This window comes from Protopterus annectens, chromosome 1.part1 (assembly GCF_019279795.1).
Source record: "Protopterus annectens isolate FY-2018-M chromosome 1.part1, PAN1.0, whole genome shotgun sequence".
NCBI lineage: Eukaryota > Metazoa > Chordata > Ceratodontiformes > Protopteridae > Protopterus > Protopterus annectens.
In genome coordinates this window covers 44,464,474-44,485,542 of record NC_056726.1, presented here as the reverse complement: position 1 = coordinate 44,485,542, position 21,069 = coordinate 44,464,474, and the positions used below count along the sequence as shown (strand labels likewise).

General features: G+C 38.6%; 1 protein-coding gene across 2 annotated transcripts in view; it reads left to right on the top strand.

The window, feature by feature from the left end:
- Positions 1-4,036: 4,036 nt before the first annotated feature.
- The window catches only part of ARHGEF10 (Rho guanine nucleotide exchange factor 10), a 2,254,368-nt gene continuing 2,237,335 nt past the window's right edge, over positions 4,037-21,069 (top strand). For both annotated transcript variants that reach the window (XM_044073505.1, XM_044073484.1), the window contains exon 1: positions 4,037-4,198. The gene's annotated coding sequence lies outside the window, so the exon portion shown is untranslated. The remainder of the gene's footprint in view (positions 4,199-21,069) is intronic.

The window sequence follows — 21,069 nt, the reverse complement described above, 5'->3', positions numbered from 1 at the left end:
CATCTGCTGACATCCTTGCCTTCTCTCCCTGACTAAATAAGCAAACAAAATAATAAATAAAACTATTGTGATATGAAACTATGATTGTCTACCATGTGGCTACTTGAGAGTACAAACACCTTCTTTAGGTTTACAGGCTACAGGAGTTCAATATCCACACCACTGAATCCCATTATGTGATGTGGTGATCCCACCACTGCCAGTCAATATGTGATGTGGATATCCCACCACTGTCAACCAATATGTGATGCCCCACCACTGGACCAGTAATCATGAAGCCTCAGTCCTCATCACTGGCAATAGTGGGGGACGTACATTGGGAGGATAACAGGTACACACACAGTATTTCCAGATGCAGCTGTCTGCATCAAGTACAATTTCCCTTAAGAGCACACAGAGATCACAGTCTGTCCGGGGCTGGTTTCAACCTCTTTCTCCAGATCCCCAATAAGACTCCCCACTGGCACAGCTACAGAGTTGAGATCTCAGCATTGTGGCCAAGCCATGACCTGTAGCACCCTCTTTATCCAACCAGTGCTTTGTGTCCCTGCCCAAGTAGCTGACACACACACTCTTTGAAGTTTGATTTACACACACACACACACACACACATACACACACACACACACACACACACACACACACACACACACACACACACACACACACACACACACAAACGTCCGGTACAGGTTTGCTAGCTATACACCCTTTTGCCCATATTATAATGTAGTTATCACTGACACCAGCCAACTCCTTATCAGTTACTTCAAGGCCCTTAACAAAGGGTGTCTAATCTTACTGTGTAATATTAACATTAATACAAATGGTAGTTTGACCAACAGCAAGGTTGTTAGGAGTGGCCCACCCTGTGTCACCAAATAAATATGCAAGTACTCTAAAAATGTAAATATCTCTAGACAGATCAGCCACAGTTAAAGGTTTAAATATATTTAATAAGAAATAATAAAAGCACAAGAAAATACTCGGCATATAATCACAGTGACATCAGAGTTCAAAAATACCACAGGAAATATTTAAAACAAGATTGCAGGGCAATCTTAAATAAATAAAGAAAAATATCTAAGCTTTGCTATATTAAGAGAATTATACTATTCCCTAGTAACTTGCTTACAGAGAACAAGGCAGATGTTACAGTGTATGGTCCTTGTCAGTTCCAAGACAGAATACAGAATGCCCTGTCTCACAAAGAAACTTCTCAAATTAATATCTAAAATACTACTTCTGGGATAGCTTGAAGAATGACATAATTTCTTGCCATCTGACTTTTAGTTCCCAGGCCCCAAAACAACCACTGATGGCAGCTGGCAGCATTTAGCATCTATCTGTAAAAATACATAGACAAGGGCTTCCCTCAGATCTCTGGCAGATGCTGGAAGTCATAAAACAATTGCATTCCTTCACGCTTTCATGAGGTAGTAATTGGTTCCCTCTGAAGACAACACAGAAAGCTTTTGCCTTGAAAACGGAAAGAAACCATATTTTATTGCATAGCCATAAAATAATTTAATTTCAGCTATTTTTTCTGAAGATAACCTCCTGTATTCTAGTTTCCACTATTAAAATATATACATTTAAACAGTTACAATAGTGTATGTACATTTATGTTCTCTTCCAGTAGGCCCACTGTGGTTACATTTTAAGCACAAGCACTTTATAAAATACCTTTTTAACACACGTCTATACAAACCTAGTTTGATATACACATGACATACAGTTATAATACAGTTGTAATACAAGCATCTTATATAAATCATGTTGATATTCACAAATGACATATAATTATTTACAAAATTCCAGATAGCTGTGCTGGCAGTATCTCCATTTGTCACGGGCACAACATTTTTCTGTATGCAAGAATAGTGGTGTTCTCACCCCTGTATGGCACATGCTCAGATTTAGAAGAAATAAGGAAAATGTACAGTACAGTACATTGGGGCTTGCTGTCTTGTATAACCACTTAGTTAAAAATCGTCACCTGTCTGTCAGTCCCTCTTACATTTAGGCCTTGTTACCATATCACTATGATATTTGAATAATTTCACACAGCTGGGCTCCTGCTGCTGTGTAAGCAAAAAATGATAACGTTATACCGACAGCTTTGTGGCTGAAACCAGCGTGCATTTAATTGATTAAAGTAACACATGAAACAGTGGAGATGTAAAATGCAACGATATTTAAAGATTTTTTTTTTATTATTATTAAATAATTCTGACAGTCTTATTCAGGACTGCAACTGCATGCTGGTCACACAAGGTACTATTTTCTATGAATCTAATTAAGAGGAAGACATTATTAAACAAATAATTAAGTAAATAAGCCAATTGCAGTTTACACTGCGCGTTACTACGCTTGGATAAGGAGGTACACTGTTATACAATAACACGGTGACCAGTCTGCACTCCATTAATTGCTACTATGGCATAGTGTTTGAGAAGTGCTGTATCAACGCACTGGCGTCCTCTTAACCCTGCCTTCAAGTTTTTACTTATTTACACAGCAGAAATTGTATCGCAAACAATTAGGCATATGCGCGGTCATTTCATACTTGTCAAGTGCTGTGATTTAGGCATGGCATAAGAAGTTCTCAGATTTTCCCCTTGCTCCTCCAATATCCACCAAATGTTTTCATAAAAGTTGGCATAATTAAGGATTATGTAGACAATATTAAATAACATAAATTGGATTAGCATGTACAGAATCTTCATCACTAATAACTACGATGTCTGTTACCTGAAGAGAAGACTGTCTTTTTCTTCTTCTTCTTTCGGCTTTTCCCGGTTACGGGTCGCCACAGCGGATCATCTGTCCGCTCATGATTGGCAGTGGAGTTTTACGGTGTCGAGTTGCCAGCCCGGCGCCCAACCTTCCACGGAGGGCACATTGCCTAAAGACTATGAACCTATACCCCGGGAATCATCTCTGTGTCACTGCTGGACAGAGGCACAGCAAACTAATGGGTATAGTATTCTCATCCTAAGGGGTGGTGAAAGCCACACACACTCTGGCTAGGCTTATAAATGCCCTAGGGCAGATAGCCTAGTATGAACCTATGACTGTATATTCTGTAAAGACAGTGTTCCTCTTTTGGCTATCAGCACAGGCTAGTGCTATGATTTTTTTAATGCAGAAATGTTGAATTGTCTACATATAAGGTATTTTGTCAAACTTGATTTGCTATATATATATATATATATATATATATATATATATATATATATATATATATTCTCTTTTCATAACACGTAGGCTTTTTCAAAAATATGAGATTTTCCTGTCAGATTGTTTTCACTTTTCCCTTATTTGTGATCCTGAAACCTGATTTTGATTTTAATAATCGATTTAATGTGACGTGTGGGATTAATAGCAAATGTTTTCATATTATTATCTCTAGGTTTGAAATACTAAAGTCTGAGTTTCGTTTTAAAGCAGCGAAGCCCAGCCCCGATGTTTCTATCTTTTGGCAAATCATTGTGTAAAAAATATATCCTTAAAGTATAATGTATAGTTTATCACATGTTGATGGTTTAATTGCAGAAATCTAAAAAAAGTATTTTGGCGGCGGTGTTAGCGGATGTGGTCGGTGGGTTCGTGGTGCTTTGCATCACTCTGTGGAGGCATAAGCTTTACAACTACATTTAAAATTGAAGCTGTTATTTCATTCATGTAGAAGAATTCCACTCCTTATCTGAGTAATAACGTTCAGCTGTTTTGGTTGACCCCATAATATGGCTGCCGAGTACCACGTATCATCATATTATAACTATAAGAAGAGGCGTTCCCATTCAACAGGCGCTCGCTGTCCGAAGACAATACACCCCTGGCACAGCTGTACAAAGAGGAGCAAGTTGGCGGCCCACGTGACCTTTGGAATGCGCGCCGGGACTCCAGCATCCCGACTCATTTTGGAAGGGCGTTACGCGACTGGACCACGATTGGCAGAGTACTAACCCAATCAACAGCCGCATTTGCAACTTCTATGCAAACCAGAGTAAAGAGTGAAAACTGCTGGATTTTCCTCAGCCCCATCTGAGCTAAACAGGGTGGAAGTGGATTCCTTGGTGTCGGTGAATAACTGAAGGAATACTATGGACTGCAAATGGAAGTGAGGTGAATTCTACTATTGGCTGCAGGCGCAGTGTGTCTATGGAAGTTAATACCATTTTTTCGGATGATGGTATGTAATCTGGCAAACAAGTTGCAAAGTTAGTCTCCCTGTTGTGTTCAGACTTTCCTAATATGGTTAGAGTGAGAACTTGCACATTTGGTTGTGACGTGTCATTTAGTCTGCAAGTTGGGTGCCAAGAAGCAAAAACATGATTTCATGCACCTTTTTTGGGGGTAAGCAGGCACGTTGTACAACGCGAGTGCCCGCTGCACCGTGCCATTGCATTTGTATAATGGAGATATGGTCCAGCCAGATTCTTATGAAAAAAGAGTACAAGTTTAAGTTTTGTGATGTAATTAACTTTTTATTGTAGATTTATTTACTTTTCTGTATAGTACAACTGAGTGCGGAAAGGGTTTTCCAAGGTTCCTGCTGATTTCCACGTGGAAGTATTCATTTCGTTTTCTGTCACTGACAGCTTAGCTACTTTCATATGTGTATTGTGACCCCAAAGAGCAGTGTTTCCTATAAATCTGTAATTATGTTTGGGACATAGAAATGAGTACAAATGGGGCATGAACTTAGGCAAACAGCTGCGATGTAGAACAGCTGACTCTTTCAAATAATGAAGTGTGCATTTGAGAAGGATGCACTTGCATCATAAGTACAGCTGTGAAAACAGGGATGCCTCCAGTGGGCGTGCTGAAGGACAGTATACCACCGAGTTCTTTACTTATGTCATTATTTTAATGGAAACGCAACCTAATGGAGCAGGGCATTAAGAACATGGCGCTGTTTGCCGAACAGTGCCAAAGTGTTGAAGTAATTCGGCTGCAGGTTTTATTTATTTACTCTAGTTAGTAGTAGTACTCGTTTGCGATCCATAAGGATTTACTGCAGGTTCAGTTCGGCACAACTCTCAACCTTTCGTCTTCAAAACGTGCAGCACTGCATCTCGTAACGTGGAAACAGATAGGCAAAAATGTTGAACTGTTACTTAATAGTTTACTAAAAACTTCGAATAGAAAGCTCGCAACAGGATTGTGTGTGTCACTTCGTGCTAATAAAATGTTCTTTTGACAAATGTCATATTTATGTGTTATATTACCTCTTAACTGTACAGATGTTCACAGAATGCCCACATTTTTGCTTCATATTTTTGGTCCGTTTTTCATAAAATTGTGTTTTTTCTGGAATAGAGGTTGAAAGGTACATATCACTGACAACACTTAAACAACATGTAAGTGCAAGAAATCTGGACAAAGCCTGACATAATGGGGGGGGGGGTCAAAGGCCTAAAATAGGGACAGATTGTAAATATTGTTGTAATAAACTTAGAAAGTCATTAGAGTAAGAGGATTTGTGTTAGCATGTATTTTTGAGGGATATGAAGTGTGAAGTATAAAACTCATTTATTTAGTGATGCCAATCCTTGGATCATCCCAGTAAATTGCAGTTTTTAAGAGGAAAAGACCAAAAATGTGAGGCAAAAATCTGCACAGTCTGCAAAAATCTGGACAGTTGAAAGGTATAGTTAAAAAGCATCATAACATGAATGTTTGACAGACCCTTTCAGTGTGTTACTGCAAGGAACATGGGCTTCTTAAGACTCAGAATGAGGAATATTCACTATAATAATGTACACTTGAAGAGGTATGCAGGGTGCTGCTGAGGTTCAGTACAGAAACACACATAGTAATGGTTAAACAAATACAAAAGATAGCGAAATTATATATAGAATTATAAATAAAAAATGTAGAGTGTACAAAATAATATGGAAACCAAAAACTGGAAGAAAGAAGTGGGGCTGGCAAATGGATATTGGGAAAGAGAATGAGGGAGATAGAAAATAAAAAAAATTGGGATTATTGAATCCTAAGAATCTGATGGAATGATGGGAACAGAACATCATGACGGTGCATTTCCAACAATATTCTTAAAATAATTGCAGATTGTGTTAAATTTTTGTCTAGTGGTAAGGATAGTCTAACGACATAGAAGAAATTCAGTAGAAATTAGGATCTCCAGCAAAAAACAGAATTAGTGCCAGTGTCACTAAATTCTATAATACTTGACTTTTTACGCAATTCCTTTACTGAGGTACTACTGAAAAATAAGCTGCTTTGCATAACACCATTGTCATTTAGTCACTTTTCCATTGCAGAACTCAGACTCTCATCTCTGCACAGGCATCCATGAATTTAACTGCTAATCCTACATGTTGAACTGATGCTATATAATTTTATGCCCCCATTTCATTTAAAGATAGCATCTATCCACATTTTCTCTTTTGGGTGCTTATTGCATCTGAATTGCTGTATTCTAGCTGTGCGGTATTTCTGATCACAAGAGAAAGCCATTTATCTTGCTATTGACTGCATTTCAAGTTAAAGTCTACTCTTACTGGTGAATGTGCAAAATGTATTTCATTTTTTATTTGTTTACCTTAATTATTTAACTGGATAAATGAATGGTCCCAGGTCCATTTTTCAGCCACGTCCCAGACCAAAGCCGCAAAGGTCATGAATCGAATAACTTCTCTTAGAAGTAGAGCACTTAAAATAACCAAACAATCTTTACAAGTAATGACTGTTAAGAAATACAGCAAGCTACTTTGTAGGAAGTAAGTTATTACAGTGCTTAGTGTTTGTCAGAATGGGTGTCACATAAGCAGGTTCCATAAGTCTTGAACATGGTGACATAGGTTCATAGGTTCATAGGTTTATACTAGGCTATCTGCCCTAAGGCATTTATAAGCCTAGCCCAAATTTTTGTGGCTTACGCCACCCCTTATATGAAAAAATACTGTGCCCATTAGTTTGTTGTGCCTCTGTCCAGCAGTGACACAGAGATGATTCGGGTAAACCTCGATCTCCCATCCACAGGTCTAGATTTCTCTTGAACAGAGTCAGCGAGGTGCTCTGCCTCACATGGACCGGGATTTTATTCCACAGCATAGGGAGTCTCTGAGTGATAAATCTATCCCTCCAGCACGTCCTATTTATATCCGTGCTAAGGTTTAAGTTGCTTGCTCTAGTGGTTTTGGTGGATTTGGATTTTTGAGGTGGAGCATGTCCATTAATTCCGGGTTGGACATGGCCTTGTATGTCAGGCACATGTCACCTCTGAGCAGGTGGTATGCGACTGAATAGAGCTGGAGTTTCTTCAATCTGGCAGCATATGACAGATTTTGGAGTCCCTTTATCCTTTTGGTGAGGAACTTTTGGGGTCTCTCCAATTGCTGCAGATGTCGGGTGAGATACATCCCGAATGGGGCATTGTACTCGATCATTGGTCTGATAAGTGAAGAGTACAGGGAACAATAACCTCACTAGATCTGGATGTGAATCCCTTCATGATCAGGTGGGCAGTGTAGAAGGTCTTTCTAACCACTTTAGCAATGTGAGTGTCAAAGAAAGGCCACTGTCAACCTGGGTCCCCAGGTCCCTGATAACCTCTTCTGTGCTTAGTGGATTGCCACCTATATGGTAGCTTGGGGTTACCTTGTTTTTCCCGAAGGGTATGACTATACATTTTTGGCGTTTAACTTCAGGCCATGGCTCTGGCACCAGCTATCTGTTTCCGTGAGTCCCTTCTGAAGGATATCCGTGTCTGATGCACTTTCCACTATGGCGCCCAGTTTGCAGTCGTCTGCAAACTTTGTCAGCCAAAGTCCTCCTATGTTGGCCTGTACTTCTGAGAAGTAGATGCCAAACAATAGGGGCTAAGGACCAAGCCCTGTGGGACACCACTTGTGACCGGCTTGGAGTCTGACACAGCGCCAGCAACTCTAACCCTGTGGGTTCTGTCCTTAAGCCAGTTTGCAACCCATCTTGTGACATATGGGTTTACATTTAAGCTGGTAAGTTTTTCTACAATACCGAGTAGGGTATTGTGTCGAAGCCTTTGCAAGGTCAAGGTAGGCTGTATGGACTGCCTTTCCCTCATCAATGGCCTTGGTGACTGTTTCGAAGAAGTCGACCAAGTTCAAAAGGCATGATCTTCCCTTGACAAAGCCAAACTGGGTCGGGTCCAATGTCTGCAAGTCCCCTATATCTTTGTTTATGAGCTCCATTATGATCCTCTCCATAGCTTTGCAGACTAGACTTGTTAAGCTTATGGGGCGGTAATTACCAGGGTCCGTAGAGGCACCGCCTTTGTGGAGTGGGACTACAGTTGCCGTACGCCACTCCTTGGGCACGTATCCTGTGGTAAGGCTGAGATTAAACAGCTGCCTTATGTGCGGGTTTAATTCCTCATTTAGCTCGTGTAGCACACAGCCGGGGACACCATCCGGTCCCATTGATGCTGTGTTTTTAGCTTTAGAGAGTGCAGCTTTCACCTGCGCATTTGAGATGTCTGGGAGGCTACACTCGGCTGGGATAGTTATCTCTCCTTTAGGGGGGGAGACGGGGGTGAAGATTGCACTGAACCTATCTATCAGTATGTTGGCAATGTCTGTGGGTTCAGTGATTTTGTATCATTTTGGACTAATTCTGAGCATATCTGGGAGTTTCCACCCAGGTTCCTAACATAGCTGAAAAAGGCCTTATGATTGTCCTTTGAATCCATGGCAATTTTTCTCTCAAAATTGGCCTTAGTTGATTTTATGAGTGCTCGTATTTTTTACTAATAATGATCAGGGGTGACTTCCCTTTTATGGATTTTGTTCTATCATGTAATAGCTTTCTCCTCTTATTGTAAAGTTTGTTAATGGCTGGGGTCCACCAGACTGGACGTTTGCCCTTTGTGGAAAGAGTCTTGGTTTTATTTGGGATTGCCTGATCCATGCAGTCCTGGAGGTGTTCATAGAAGGCATTTGTAAGGGCTTCCGCAGCTTGGGTTGTGGTTTCCACTGGCTCAGGGGCCTTGAAGGATACCACACCAGTCTTGAGTAGTGTGAAGTTTGCTTTAGAGAAGTTCTTCACTATGGTCTTTTGTTTGGGGTGGGGGCAGGATGTGGATTTCCAGTGAGATTAGTTTATGATCAGATCTCACCAATGAGGGATATACTTCCGGTGTGGAGCATTTTGTCCCCATGTTTGTGACAATGAGATCTAGTATATTTTCTCCTCTCGTGGGAACAGTGACTAGCTGTTCCATGGCATTTGAATTTATGAACTCCAGGAACCGTTGGGCTAGAAAGTTAGGGCTTGAGTAATGTTCCCAGTCTATATTCGGGTAGTTGAAGTCACCCAATATGATGGTGTTTGGAGATACATTTATACCCTCCAGTGTCTTCAGGAAGGCTGTGTGGGGTTCCTGAGTTTGAGAGGGTGGCCTGTAGCATGCTACAATTTGTAGAGCAGTTTTGCCTATGGTTAGTTGCACCTGGATGGTTTCCGAGCTTAGATGCGTTGCCACCAACCTGGAGGTGTGGGTATCCTTTATGAATATGGATACACCCCTCCTTTTGTGGTGTGGTCCGGGTTTTGGGGCGAACGCATGATATGAGGTAAAACCTAATAGTGCCGGGTGCTCTCAGGAGCCTTGAACCAGGTTTCAGTTACAGCACAGACATCGATGTTCTCCATACTGAGAAGGGCCTCGAGTCGTGCATTTTGAGATTTAGACTTCTGGCATTGAGCAGCATTACCCTCAGTTTCTTCCCATTTTTGTTTTCTAGGGTGGTAGGTTTAGAATTTGAGCCTTGCCTAAAAAAGGCACTATGGGGTGGCAAGAGCCTTAGCCAATATCCGGAATCCCAGGGTGACAGGTGCAAGCCGTCCCTTGCGGCAGCGTGGCTTGTCAAGCATGTCATCCCAGGCAGACAGACACTGGATCCCCTTTGAATGACACCAGACATTAAGCCAATTGTTAAAGCTGATCATCTTGTCTCTATATTGTGGCATCATTCTTGGTGAAGGAAGGATACTGCTCAGGGTTAGGGTCATACCTGCCTGGGTTACATAATCAGAGAGCTCCTCTATGTCTCTTTTCATGTAGTCCAGGGAGGTACGTCTCAGGTCGTTCACACCAGCATGGACAATGACTGTGTCATATTTGTACTTGCCGCGGAGTGACCCGAGTGCTTGTGTTATGTGGCGGATTCTAGCGCCCGATAGGCAGCTTACTGTGACCCTCTCCTTGTTCAGCCTGGTGAGTGGGACGTCAGTGTGTCTGACTATGGAGTCACCTATGACAAGTATGTTTGGTGTTGTATTTGGCCTTAAGGGCTGTGACTGCTTTGCACACTGCTTTTGTGGTTTATGTGTTGCTTGTGGGGTGTCTTGAGGTAGCAGTTGTTTGGGTGTCTGCTTTGGAGGCCTCTGCTGTTTAGGTAAATTTTTACTCAGAGCCTCCGAGTATGTCTTTGTGTGTTTATGTGTTTGATTCAGTGGAGTGGTAGCATTATGTGAGGCTGGTTTTGTGGTGTGTGTAGTTGCCTTCTCCTCCTGTCTGGTCTTGCCAGTCCTGAGTTGCATTCTCTGTCCCCATTAGACCTGTGTTATTAACCTTCCATTTTCAAACTGCTGGTCCTGATAAGATTTATGGCAATAACAAATTAAGCAGGCAAACCAGATTTCCCCATCCGCAGCAACTGTCCACATCAAATCCTGGGCAGTCCTCAGGTGCTTCTGAGTAAGCATCTCAAAAGTAGCTTCTTTAAGTCTTGAGCATTTGTGCATGTGGCTGTATTCTCTCACATTAAATCTATTTCATTAGTAATCCATCTTCAAAGCTGCTGATCCTGCCATAGCTTATAGTGGAAATAAACAAAACAGGCAGACCAGACTTCCTTGGCCGCAGCAATAGTCCACAGCTCATCCTGGAGGAATTCCAGGTGCTCCCAGACAACCTCAGAGATATAACCTTTCCAGTGTACTTAGGATCTGCACAGTGTTTCATCCCAGTGGGCTGTGCCTCTGGACATCCTCATTATATGCCCAAATCACCTCAACTGACTGTTATTGGCCTGAAGGAACAGTGACTCTGCTCCAGTATATGTTTGGATTGCTGAGCTCCTGATTCTTCTACAGAGAGTGACCCAAACAACCCTGTGAAGAAATCTAATTTTTGCCAGTTGTATTCACAATATCATAGTCTTTACTGAAGGCTTATTAGGGTAGGACATCAATCGATTGGTAAACTGAGATCTTAAGCCTATGAGTTAATTGAGGAAGTTGACTGAGGAATAAGTTTTTCTCATCAAAACTGGTTTACCTTTTTCATGCTTCAACAATAACTAATTGGCATCTTCCCTACAGTGGTTCTTTGGTTTTGTCTCTGGACTCCGTACCCAATAAAAAAAGATCAGAGAAGCTTGTTACAAGAATAACCAAATTAATTTAATACAACCATGGGCCTGTTATCAAGTGGCATGCCATAAAGCCATCCTGAACAGCCTTAAATTGATTTAATTACAGTAACCATCAACCACAAATCCTGCCACAAGCTTTGCAGTTCTGTTATGAAATTAATTCTTGGTCATCAATTTCAAACAAGGTAAAAAAAGAGGGGGGGCAGAATGTGAACAAAAAGGGGGGCTGAGTCAATGAAGAGTAGCACACCAAGCTTCTAAGCCTGTTACCCCTTGTTACTAGTTAACACATCTGGGCTTAGATCTTAAAGCCAAACTGCAAATCATTTAATGGAAATAAATATCCCATTAAAGTATTACTGAAATTCTTGCTTAAGTATGCTAACTGCAGGTTCGAAAAATGTCCCTTTAAAAACAAACTGTAGTTTCCATTGATGAAGTCCAAACCTAAGTCCAGTAAGTGGATCCCATCTTTTTTACACCACATGGTATCCTGGTCGTATAACTCTAGGTGCTTCAATACACTGACTTCTAATAATTTATTTATTTATTTATTTGTTTATATTTGTTGACTGGGAGTGTCCGACTGGACATAGGTCCATTTTCAGCAGTGGCCCGGGGAGAAAAGCTCCACAGTTAAAATAAACAGACAGTAGTTACATTGGATTACATAGCGATTAACAATTTACATAGCAATTACTTACAACATATTTACAGATGAAGAACATAGTACATCAGTAGACAACTAGAATCTTTATCTGTGAAGTACATAACAGACATTAACAAATGTTAAAATAAGAAGTTCCTGCTGTATAAGTACTAGGCTTATGAGCATCTGAGCTTGCTATAATCAAGGTAGTTAGTGGAGTGGAAAGAAAGGTAGTGGTTGGATGGGGTGGGTGATATTAGAGTGGGAGTTGCAAGGATATAGCCAGCATGTTTTTAGGTGCACTTTTAGTAAAGTTTTGAAGTGGGTGCATGATGGTACGGAGGTAATTGTGGGTGGGAGGGAGTTCCATAATTTGGCTATGGTGCAAGAGAATAGTGTTTCACCAGCAGAGTTATTGGCTTTAGAGATCTGCAAGTGATTTTTGTTGCTGGATGTTAGTGGTCTGGTGGTGTGATAGGGTTGGAGTAGATTCTGGAGGGATGGGACATTTAGTGGATGGTTTACTAGTTTGTGTGCGAGTGAGAGTTGATACCATTGAAGGAGGTGAGGGAGTTCAATCCAGCCCAGTTCAGCAAGTGAGAGACAGTGGTGACTACGGTAGGATGCCCCTGTGGCAAATTTTGCATTTGGCAATTTTGTTGTAGCAGGTCTCTAACTTGTTTAGATCACATTGCCTTAGGTTGGTATATATTGGAGAGGCATAAAGTAGGGTGGAGATAAGGTGGGAATTTGCTATTGAAATCTTTGCTGCTTTGGTGAGAAGATGCTTATTTCTGTATAACGCTCCTAGTTTTTTGTGGACTTTTTTTATGGTCATGGATATGTGAATGTCAAATTTTAGTTTATTGTCTATTTCCACTCCTAACAATTTGGTGTGTTCAGTTGGGTATATAGTGGTGTTGTCTTTTGCTGTGATGTTAAAGTGAGAGTTGTTTTGAGTATGTTTGGTGGGTTGGAAGATGAGTAGTTTAGTTTTGTTTGGGTTGAGTATTAATTGGGCATCGGATAACCAAGTTTCAGCAGAGAAAAAGGCTTCCTGTCTGACTTTTTGCAGTTTGGGTAGGGACTGGGCTGAGCAGATGATGGTCGCGTCATCTGCGTATTGTATGAGTGTGCCATGTGTGGTGGCAGAGGCTATATTATTTGTGAAAACAGAGAAGAGTAGGGGTCCAAGGATGGATCCTTGGGGAACCCCTATGGAGACAGGTAGTTGGGGAGATATGTCATTCTGCCATACAACGGATTGTTGGCGGTCAGACAGGTAACTCTGAAACCAGTTGGTGACTGATTGTGAGAAGGATAGGTTATTGAGGACAGAGATAAGTTGTTTGTGTGGGACCATGTCAAATGCTTTAGATAGGTCTAGGAAAGTAGCAGAGGAGAGATAGCCATTATTTTTATGCTGAAGGATAGTGTTAGTAAAGGAGAGTAAGGCAGTGGTGGTGCTATGGTTTGGTCGGAAACCATGCTGAGTATTGGAAAGGAGGTTGTTAGTAAGGAGGTAGTCTGAGACCTGAGAGTGTATGCATCTCTCTAGTATTTTGGAGAGTGGAGAGAGAATGGCTATGGGGCAGTAATTGGTTAGTTCTGTGGAGGGTCCGCCTTTGTGGAGGGGAATTATATGTGATACTTTCCACAGTGTGGGAACATAACTTTCTGACAGAGATCGGTTAATCAAGATGGATACTGGGTAGGCCAGAGCATCAGCTGCGATTTGTAGGTATTCACTTGGGAGGTTGTCTGCTGATAATTTGGTGGGTTTAAGTTTAGTTAAGAGTTTTTTTATGTTGGAGGTAGGTACAGGAGAAAAAGAGAAGGCAGTGGGGAGATTAGTAGTTGAAGGTGTGGATTGGAGGGGGGGGGTTGTGTTGTTTAGCTAGTGATGGTATGGTTTGTGTGAAGTGTGTGTTGAATTAGGTAGCAATATTTTCTGAGGAGTGAGGGATGTTAGGAGGAGGGGTACTGACTTTACCTGGGTGGAGGATGGAATTTATGGAGGACCAGAATTGTTTGGGGCTGTGTTCGGAGGAGTCTAGGGCAGACTGGTAGTATTGAATTTGTCCTGTTTTATTAGCTTTTTGACTCTATTGCATAGTTCTAGGAATTTCTGTCTAGTTGAGGGGGTCTTGGTTTTGCGCCAGTGCTCCCAGGCTTTATCCCTGTTTTTCATTTCTGACTTAGTGGTTTTTCTGTAGCCATGGGGAGGGTTGTGCTTTAATTATGGAAAGTCTTATGGGGGCATGGTAATTAAGGATGCTCAGGAAATTAGTATTAAAAAATTCAACTGCGTCATCAAGACTGAGGTACTTTAGAGGATGCCAGTTACATTCTTTGAGGGATGAGATGAATGTGAGTGGGTTAAAGTGTATTTTTTTACGTATCTGACGGTAGACGACAGGTTTAGCTTGGTATAGGTATTTTTTCAGTAGGAATGTTGGGGAGTGATCACTGAGGCTATCTGATGAGCAGCCTGTTATATATGAGTGGGGGCTCTTACTGACTAGAATCCAATCCAGGGTAGTGTGCTTGCTGGAGTTTTTATTTATCCTGGTTGGCGACTGGACTAGTTGGGTGAAGCCATGAAGGTTTACATGATGAGTTGGATGGTTGCCAGAACAGGATTGCCAGTCAATATTGAAATCACCTAAAATGATAGTTTCTTGGGGGAGATGGTGGGTAGACCAGCTGAGGAGGTTTTCTAGTGTAGGGATGTTTTGGCCAGGTGGGAAGTAGCATCCAATTATGTTGATGGTTTTGTTTTGGTTTATTTTGAGGTTGGTATATATTATTTCTTCATTGCCTATTTGTGGAGCTGATGATTTTAAGATCTGGATGTTTAGATGCTGTTTAAATATTATAGCTACACCGAATAATGGGCTTGCATTTGCTACCATGTGGTCGATAAGCCTTCTAGCCTGTTGTATCACTTGCTGATTGAAGGCACTGATCCAGCCCAGTCTGGGCACAGTTGCTTAACATGGAATGAAAAAGTTGGGGTGGGTATGTCTGATTATTAATATATCATGTAAAATACAGCATGCAAGATGTTGTTTTTTGGGGAGTAAAGCCCGGATCATTCCTCCCAACATGAAGGATGATTGTGTCCAGATTTAAAGTCTCTCCTACAGTCTGGGACAGAGGACTAAATACTTGACTCCAAGACAATCCAGGAAATCCTTTACATGATATCTGAAATTATTTACAGTCTAGGCCAAGGTTTGTGCCATTAGGACAAATTGAGGATCTGGCAAGGGCATGAGAAGTAAATGAATATGCAAAGATAAGGATGGCCTAAAACCGGAGATAAAACGATATACTTTATAAATTAACTGCGAAAGGACTTACAAATGTAACTTAAAAAATAAATGAATACCTAAAGATAAGGATGCCCTAAAACCTGAAACAAAACAATATACTTTATAAATTAACTGCGAAAGGACTTACAGATGTACCTTAGAAAATAAATGAATACCCAGTGATAAGGATGCCCTAAAACCTGAAACAAAACAACATACTTTATAAATTAACTGTGAAAGGACTTACAATTGTAACTTAAAAAATAAATGAATACCAAAAGATAAGGATGCCCTAAAACCTGAAACAAAACAACATACTTTATGAATTAACTGTGAAAGGACTTACAAATGTAACTTAGAAAATGCATGAATACCCAAAGATAAGGATGGCCTAAAACCTGAAACAAAACAATATACTTTATAAATTAACTGTGAAAGGACTTACAAATGTAACTTAAAAATAAATGAATACCCAAAGATAAGGATGCCCTAAAACCTGAAACAAAACGATATGCTTTATAAATTAACTGTGAAAGGACTTACAAGTGTAACTTAAATAAATGAATTTGCAAAGATAAGGATGCCCTAAAACCTGAAACAAAATGATATACTTTATAAATTAACTGTGAAAGGACTTACAAATGTAACTTAGAAAATAAATTAATACCCAAAGATTAAGGATGTTCTAAAACCTGAAACAAAATGATATACTTTATAAATTAACTGTGAAAGGACTTACAAATGTAACTTAAAAAATAAATGAATACCCAAAGAAAAGGATGGCCCTAAAACCTGAAACAAAACAATATACTTTATAAATTAACTGTGAAAGGACTTACAAATGTAACTTAGAAAATACATGAATACCCAAAGATAAGGATGGCCTAAAACCTGAAACAAAACAATATACTTTATAAATTAACTGTGAAAGGACTTACAAATGTAACTTAAAAATAAATGAATACCCAAAGATAAGGATGCCCTAAAACCTGAAACAAAACGATATACTTTATAAATTAACTGTGAAAGGACTTACAAGTGTAACTTAAATAAATGAATATGCAATGATAAGGATGCCCTAAAACCTGAAACAAAACAATATACTTTATAAATTAACTGTGAAAGAACTTACAAATGTAACTTAAAAATAAATGAATACCCAAAGATAAGGATGCCCTAATACCTGAAACAAAACGATATACTTTATAAATTAACTGTGAAAGGACTTACAAGTGTAACTTAAATAAATGAATATGCAAAGATAAGGATGCCCTAAAACCTGAAACAAAACAATATACTTTATAAATTAAATGTGAAACGACTTACAAATGTAACTTAAAAAATAAATGAATACCCAAAGATAAGGATGGCCTAAAACCTGAAACAAAACAATATACTTTATAAATTAACTGTGAAAGGACGTACAAATGTAACTTCAAAATAAATGAATACCCAAAGATAAGGATGCCCTAAAACCTGAAACAAAACGATATACTTTATAAATTAAATGTGAAAGGACTTACAAGTGTAACTTAAATAAATGAATATGCAAATATAAGGATGCCCTAAAACTTGAAACAGAACAATATACTTTATAAATTAACTGTGAAACGACTTACAAATGTAACTTAAAAAATAAATGAATACCCAAAGATAAGGATGGCCTAAAACCTGAAACAAAACAATATACTTTATAAATTAACTGTGAAAGGACTTACAAATGTAACTTAAAAATAAATGAATACCCAAAGATAAGGATGCCCTAAAACCTGAAACAAAACAATATACTTTATAAATTAACTGTGAAAGGACTTACAAATGTAACTTAAAAATAAATGAATACCCAAAGATAAGGATGCCCTAAAACCTGAAACAAAACGATATACTTTATAAATTAACTGTGAAAGGACTTACAAGTGTAACTTAAATAAATGAATATGCAAATATAAGGATGCCCTAAAACCTGAAACAAAATGATATACTTTATAAATTAACTGTGAAAGGACTTACAAATGTAACTTTGAATATAAATGAATACCTAAAGATTAAGGATGCCCTAAAACCTGAAACAAAATGATATACTTTATAAATTAACTGTGAAAGGACTTACAAATATAACTTAAAAAATAAATGAATACCCAAAGAAAAGGATGGCCCTAAAACCTGAAACAAAACAATATACTTCATAAATTAACTGTGAAAGGACTTACAAATGTAACTTAGAAAATACATGAATACCCAAAGATAAGGATGGCCTAAAACATGAAACAAAACAATATACTTTATAAATTAACTGTGAAAGGACTTACAAATGTAACTTAAAAATAAATGAATACCCAAAGATAAGGATGCCCTAAAACGTGATACAAAACGATATACTTTATAAATTAACTGTGAAAGGACTTACAAGTGTAGCTTAAATAAATGAATATGCAAAGATAAGGATGCCCTAAAACCTGAAACAAAACAATATACTTTATAAATTAACTGTGAAACGACTTACAAATGTAACTTAAAAAATAAATGAATACCCAAAGATAAGGATGCCCTAAAACCTGAAACAAAACAATATACTTTATAAATTAACCGTGAAAGGACTTACAAATGTAACTTAAAAAATAATGAATACCCAAAGAAAAGGATGGCCCTAAAACCTGAAACAAAATTATATACTTTATAAATTAACTGTAAAAGGACTTAGAAATGTAACTTAAAAAATAAGTGAATACCCAAAGATAAGGATGCCCTAAAACCTGAAATAAAATGATATACTTTATAAATTAACTGTGAAAGGATTTACAAATGTAACATAGAAAATGAATGAATACCCAAAGATAAGGCTGTCCTAAAACCTGAAACAAAACGATATACGTTATAAATTAACTGTGAAAGGACCTGCAAATGTAATTTAGAAAATAAATGAATACCTAAAGATAAGGATGCCCTAAAACCTGAAACAAAACAATATGCTTTATAAATTAACTGTGAAAGGACTTACAAATGTAACTTAAAAATTAAATGAATATGCTAAGATAAGGATGCCTTAAAACCTAAAACAAAACAATATACTTTATAAATTAACTGTGAAAGGACTTACAAATGTAACTTAAAAAAATAAATGAATACCCAAAGATAAGGATGGCCTAAAACCTGAAACAAAACAATATACTTTATAAATTAACTGTGAAAGGACTTACAAATGTAACAGAAAATAAATTAATACCCAAATCTAAGGATGCCCTAAAACCTGAAATAAAACAATATACTTTATAAATTAACTGTGAAAGGACTTACAAATGTAACTTAAAAATAAATAAATACCCAAAGATAAGGATGGCCGTAAAACCTGAAACAAAATAATATACTTTGTAGATTAACTGTGAAAGGACTTACAGATGTAACTTAAATAAGCATTAGAGGACCACCTGCTTAACCTTTTCCAAGAAATTACCTGAAGTGGCCAAGTCAGAAGTTCAGCCAACTCTAAATGAATGAGAACTGTAATGGGTGGAGGGAATCCCTAAATAAACTTAAAGCTGCTAGATGAATTCTAACTGTAGATGGGATGAGATCTCTGAGTTTGCATTGGTGGAAATAGCATAAAATAATCTGGAGAGATCACTGCTAATTCTGATGATTTAAATTGATTAAAAATTTGACAGATTGTTTTTTACCTGTGCTGTAAGCTGTTTTGATGTTTTTTTGGCCCATGAGTTCTAAAACCAGGCTACGGTTAACCTTCTCCAATCATGCAAATATTTTCTAGAATAGGAGTGTGAAGCAAGTCTGCTTGAAGTGCCTATTTTTTGAATAGTTGAACCTGTAATCAGGAAAGCACATCATCTAGTTTGTTTTGGTGCTATTAATGTGTTTTGCTGTAAAGGACGTATTGATCTGCAAAGAGATGAAAAGCAGTAATCTTAAGGCAGAGTTGACCCAAACATTTTTAGAAGATTCTATTTGGTAAGGACCACAACTACTGCTTTCTTGCCAGATCTAAAAACTAAGTGTTTGCTCCTGAGCTGATCTTGCTATACTTGGCTGGAAACCCATAGGGGGGAAATTTCTAAAATTGTAATGTCCCGTCTCCTGGCAGGGGAGCAATGTTTGACTTGGAAAACCATTGTCCTTTGAAGTACCTACCCATGCTGAATTTACATGAGACATTGAAAAACAGTTGAAGGTTTTCATTTAAAACCCAACTGTCCTGCCAAAAAGAGGTGCCATTGAAACTCTGCAGAAAATGCATCCACAATCTGATGTCCTGTCTGACTTGCCATTAACCCTGACCCTGTACTGCTTCTTTTGACATTGTTTCAGTAGGTCTGCTAAAGATGTAGTGAAAGTTCTGCCAGGTGATATGGCTTGGCAAGTGAAATCGAGGAGACCTAGTAACCCCATGATCTTTCTAATGGTAACCCTCATGCTAGCTAAAAAACAGGCATCCAGATTGGAAACCTTAATCTTGTCCTCTGTTAAACAAAAACAGCTTTGGATTGAATCTAATTCAGTACACATAAATGTTAAAACCTTGACTGGGCCCTCTATTTTGTCCTCTGCTAAGGGAAAGCCTAATGAATTAGGAACTCTTATGAAGGCTTGGAGATCTACCTTAGTATGTGTTTCACCATCAGCTATGATTTAAAAATTATCATGATATTAAATCCCAAGTAAGGTGGGATTAACTTGCTTTCAGTACCACAGTAGTGTTTTGCTGAAACTGCAGAATACAAGACATGGCACTGAACACCCTATTGACATAGTTGTATCAAAACAATAGTTGCCATCAGCTTCCATTCCTAGCTTATGCCAATCCTGAGGTCAGATGAGTAACACTTGAAATGCAGATTTTATATCAGTTTCAGCAAGCCAAGGGTCTTGATTAGTTTTATGATGGCTGCTGCATCTTCCATTGAAAAATATTATACTCATGAGTTCTTTCTGTGTATCCCATCATTAACCATATTATATCCTTCTGGGTGTGACAGGTGATGGATTAACCAGTACTTTTCTGGTTTCTTTTTAGTGATCAAATCTAACGGAGAAATAATAAATGCTTCTAAAGCATTTGGTGAACAAAATGGACTTTTGATACTGTCTAATTGGATTTCTTTGGACATTTAGGATTTGATTATATGTTTTTTGAATATTATAGATGTTAAATCTTTGCTTGGTGAGTGCTTGTTTTGAATGGAGGACTATATGGAAAAAACCTTGGAGAAACCTTCAGTAATGAATACAGTCAAATCTTGGTCTGGATAATCTACTAAATCTTTAGATAAATGGGTGAATGGTTCAATTAAAGATTACCTAAATATTCAAAAAATATGTTTTTTGGTGAATCTATGAAAATATGCTTTTCCCTTGTCTTGTTACTGTTTCAGAATTAAGCTGAGTTCAGCTCTGTGATGTGTTTGAACTAAAAGAACTCTTTGTGGCAGCATATTGCAGCTGTGTGTTTCCTTCCACAAATGTTGCAGATGTGAGGGAACCATCAAAATATCCAGTGACAGTTGCCAGCATTGAAAGCCCAGCAGGATTTGATTTTGACAGGAGATTGACCTACTGGTTGGCAGCCTAAGGTCATTTCTTAGACTGTCCACCATGATGCTGAGCCATGTGTTAGTGTGTCTGATATTCCAAGCTAATTGCTTGTCTTTGGACTTTAACTTCCTGAATCTCTAATTATAGTGGTACCAACCCACACCCCCCT